This window comes from Mastomys coucha, unplaced genomic scaffold (assembly GCF_008632895.1).
Source record: "Mastomys coucha isolate ucsf_1 unplaced genomic scaffold, UCSF_Mcou_1 pScaffold14, whole genome shotgun sequence".
Taxonomy (NCBI): Eukaryota; Metazoa; Chordata; class Mammalia; order Rodentia; family Muridae; genus Mastomys; species Mastomys coucha.
This window is the reverse complement of record NW_022196896.1, coordinates 26,119,603-26,124,881: the sequence shown is the minus strand read 5'-3', so window position 1 is coordinate 26,124,881 and position 5,279 is coordinate 26,119,603.

The window sequence follows — 5,279 nt, the reverse complement described above, 5'->3', positions numbered from 1 at the left end:
AACACCAAATGCACTAAACAAAGAAAGAATTTTAAAAGCAGTAAGGGAAAAAGGTCAAGTACCATATAAAGGCAGGCCTATCTGAATTACACCAGACTTCTCATCAGAGACTATGAAAACTAGAAGGTCCTAGGCAGATGTCATACAGACCCTACAAGAACACAAATGCCAGCCCAGGCTACTATACCCAGCAAAATTCTCAATTACCATAGATGGAAAAAACAAGATATTCCATGAGAAAACAAAATTTACACAGTATCTCTCCACAAATCCAGCCCTACAAAGGATAATAGTTGGAAAATACCAACATAAGGAGCAAAACTACATCCTAGAAGAAGCAAGAAAGTAATCTTTCAACATACCCACACAAACCTAATTCTACCTCTTACAATAAAAACAACAGGAAGTGACAATTACCTTTTCTTAATATCTTAATATGAAAATTAATATGACCAACATATCCTAATCGATTGAAATCCAAAATATGAGGAATTAGAAATTTATTGACTGTCCTCCAATGGTCTCTCTCATTTGGTAATTGGAGAAATAGGTCCAATATTTTACAATCCATATACACTTTCAGCTTGTTTGTTCTTGACAGTGTCATACTGTGTACAACATAATGGTCTTGAGATCTTGCATCTCCTCTCAGCTTCTACTACTGGTAGTATTGTATATTTCATGTTTTTACAGGATACTATGGTTTTCAGAACAGCTTACATATTTTAAAAGTATTTATATACCCAAAAGAAATGTAGACAATGAAATTGGAAGTGGCTTGTAAGAGCACAACGAAGAGTGAGACTGAATGCTTTGCTTGACGTTTGTAACTCTTGTATCAAGTTACCACAGTAAGAGTCAAGATTTTAAGCCCTACTAAATACAAAACAAACAAACAAAAATACTTTATATATTTATGTTCATTTAAGAAAATATTAGTAGTGATGTATTATTTTGAAATGTACAGTTAATACATTTGGAGTTATTTAAAATTTATATTGAGAAAAAAGTATGTACTTTCAGTATTGCTGTAGACAAACATCTACATAAGACTGTTAAATTGATTGTTGTTTTATATCAAACAACTTTTATGATACTCATTTTTATTGTTATAGTATTTTATAAATTTTAAAGAATATGATCAAAAAAGATATTGTAAGTATTGAAGGGGGTCTCTGGGAGCAGTTGGGGTACAAAAGGAAAACAAGAATGTGATTTAATTATATTTACTTAAAATATGTTTTTAAATGTTAACAAATTCAGATAAATTGAAATCATGTAACTTTTCTCATCATAATGCAATAAAACTTAAAAAAAATAAAATGTCATTAATGTAAAATTCTTAGAAGGTTGATGAGGAAGGGGACAGAAGAGTCAATCATGCATCTGTATGTTTGAAGTCCTGGGCATCCAGAGAGCTCTTCAACATGTTGAAAGACCAGTGTTGCTGATTAGAAAAGAATGGGGCTTTAGGGACAGAAAGGGCAGCACTGAATACTACAGAACCTGCTTCTCTGTATGCTGGCACTTGAAAATCTGTGTATGTTCCTCCTTTTGTTCTTGAAGATCCAAGCCAGATCCATTTGTCTTGGAAAAAGAAAGTCTCTGTATATATTAAAGAAATACCATATGGGTACAAAAAGTTACATCACACCTTCATAATATCTACAATTATCTTATAAATTACATTGTAGCCAGTGAGGATTGAGGACACCAAGGAAACAAAGCCATACAATGGGACCAACACACATATGAACTCACAGAGAGTGTGGCAGCATGCACAAGGACCAGTAAGGGTTTAGGCCAAATGGAGTACCTGGCCTGAAAGGAAAGTGGACACAAGTCCCATCCCTAACCCAAAATCTATCTCCAATTGATAACCAACTCACAAATGAAAAATTAGTTTTCTATAATGAAGTCTTCCTGGGTATACAAATGACTCTTAAGGCCAGCCCCATACCCAGAAGTAGATGGGAACCAACAAACTAACTTCTGGGTATACAAATGACTCTTTTTTTTTTTTTTTTTTTTTTTTAGATATTTTCTTTATTTACATGCGAATTTCTCCTTTCCCAGTTTCCCCTCCAAAAAACAAAAACAAAAAAAACAAACAAAAACAAACCCCTGTTGCCTCCCCCCTCCCCATGCCTGCCACTCTGCCCTCTCCCACTTTCTGGCCCTGGCATAATGCAAGCCCCATACCCACAACAACTCAACAAGCAACTCAATGGCATTTCTGGAAGGTCTTTGTCTCATAATGCTTTATCAGGGTTGTTGGGTTGTTTTTAAGATATATATGTATATATACACATTATATACATATGTGTATATATATACACATATGTTTTTATACACACATGTATAAATATTATATATAATGTATACACATATATCATATATATGTATATATATATAATGGTTTTTGTATATGTATTATGTGTATATTATATTATGGTTTTAGTTTTGTGTTTTATGGGACTTTTGTGTGGGTAAATATGGCCTCTGCTTCTATATGTTTCTTGAGCTTTTTCTTTGGCTTTTTTTCTTCTGTCTATTTGGTTTGTCCTAATATGGTTTATCTTCGTATTATCTATTGTTGTTTGTGGTGGTTGTGGTGGTAGCCCAGATCTCTGTTTGTATCCTAATGAGAGAGGGAAAGAAAGAGTATAAATTTAGGTGTATGGGGAAGTGGGAAGGATCTGTGAGGGGCTGAGGAAAAAAAAACATAATCAAAAAATATATTTTTAAATAATGTATTTTAAACTTAAAAATAGATATATAATCCATCTAGACAATCAATTAAAATAATACATTTTTCAATTAAAATATAAGATAAAAAGCAACTTCAATGATTATTTTGGAAAACTGGACATGTTCCTATACCCCCTCTGTCCTAGCAGGTGCTAGACATTTGGGTCCCCTGGCTATGGTGTATGTTGATGCCCAGTATCTCCACCAGGACAATAGCCACTCATTCCCTTTCATAAAGGAGAGATCATTTCTTTCCTGCTGGGTCTCTATGATATGCTACCTGCTCTGGATGTTGCAATTTTAGATCTTATGAAATACTGTCTTTGACTGCAGTTGCCACAATTTACAGAAAGGACACACCCACCCTATAAATTATTTGTCAGGGCATTTTATCATAGCAAATGGACACAAAACTAAGTTATCCACCAAAAGGAATTTTTTCTTTTGGAATATGTATATTTATCTTTGACAATTTCATACATGTATATAGTCTATAATCAATAATATTTAATCCAAATCCATTACCCACACTCCCAAACTCTACCTAATATTACCCCTCTCACCTTAATGTCCTCTTCTTTTTTAACAGCCTGATGAGTCCAGTAAGATTTGTCTGCATTTACAGAGGTATAGAGTCATCCACTAGAGCACCGGCAACAGAGCAATGGTCACATCCCTGGGTGCTGGGGGCCAGAGGGTCCCTCTCTCCCCAGAAGCTATCAATTGTCCACAGATCCTCAGAAGTGGAACGTAATTAGCTTCTCTCTCATCCATGCAGTAATATTGTCTTGATCTTGTGCAGACCTTATGCAGATAACTATGAGTTGTTTAAATTCCTTCAGACAACAACTGTGTCATGTCAAGTACATGACATTACAAAGAACTCCTTCCCAAGTTCCAGATCTTAACATTCTTTCCACTCCCTCTTGAGTGAACTCAAGGTGGGTTTGTAGGAGCTATAGATGTCCCACATAGAACTGACCATGCACCTGTTATTTATTTTCAGCACTCTGGCCAGTTACAAGACTCTACACTGATTGCTGCCCACTGCAAGAAGTTTATCTGGTCAAGACTGAGAACTAATTTCAGCACTAATTTATGAGTATAACATAAATGTTTATAAGGTAGGTTGACAGCATAGCTAAACAACAGTAGTAAGTTCCCTCTCTAAGCCCTTCCCATCCATTGACTTTCAATCAAGTTTACAATACCAAATGACCTTTTTTTATTAAGCAAGAACAATTTCAAAGGGAAAGCTTTGATTAACCCCATAACAGCCATGCTACTATTACGCCAATACATACAGCTGGCTTGCAGCACACAGGACCTACAGCTAAGTTCATAAATGACTTTTCTTCCTCAGTGTTAGCATCTTCTGATACCATAAAAATTGGTTAAGAAAGGTCATGTGAGCAAAGTTAACTTGAGCTCAAGTTGTATACAGTCATTAGAGCATGGGCCTTGTATTCCTGATCTCTCCAACACTTTTAACATGAAGGGATATTTTATTTTTCAAATGCTTTTTCAGCATCTAATGAGAAGATCATGTGATTTTTCTTTGAGTTTGTTTATATAGTGGATTATGTTAATGAATTTTCATATATTGCATCCCTGGGCTGAAGCCTACTTGATTGTGGTGAATGATGTTTTTAATATGTTTTTGGATTCAGTTTGTGAATTTTTTTTCGATGCAAAAAGCAAGAGGAATTTATTGTTCCAGTACATGGGGGTCATCCCAGACCCAAAGGAGAGGTGGTGACCCCACACAACTCTTTCAGAGAGCTTTTATAGAGTTTTCAGGGCAGCATCCATTAGGCAAAATGTGATTGGCAGAACAGTGTGAATTTTTTAAAATTTTATTGAGCATTTTTGCATCTATATTCATAAGTGAAATTGGTTTGAAGTTCTCATTTTTGTTGGGTTCTTGTGTAGTTTAGGTATCAGAGTAATTGTGGCTTCATAGAATGAATTAGGTAGTGTTCCTTCTGTTTCTCAAGACTTAAAGGGTCCTGAAATGCCCAACAGTAGGGAGCAAGAACTTGTAGAGTTCACCTTCAATAGAAAGCCAGGGAATCAATTAAAGGGAAGGGGCTGCCATCCCAGAGTCAAAAATTTTGACCCAGAATTGTTCCTGTCTAAAAGAACTGCAGAGACAAAAATAGAGAAGAGACTGGGAAAAAGGAGGTTCAGTGACTAGCCCAAATTGGGATCCAGCTCAAGGGGAGGTTCCAAGGCCTGGCACTATTATGAAGCTATGGTGTGCATATAGACAGAAGCCTAACATGACTGCCTTCTGAGATACCCAACAAGCAGCTGAAAAAGTCAGATCAGATACTTACACCCAACCAATGGACAGACCAGGACCCCTGTGGTTGAATTAGGGCAAGGCTAGAAGAAACTGTAGAGGAGGGCAAACCCATGGAAAGGCCAGCAGTCTTAACTAACCTGGACCCCTGAGATCTCTCAGACACTGAACCACCCACCAGGCAGCTCTCAGACACTGAACCACCCACCAGGCAGCTCTTAGA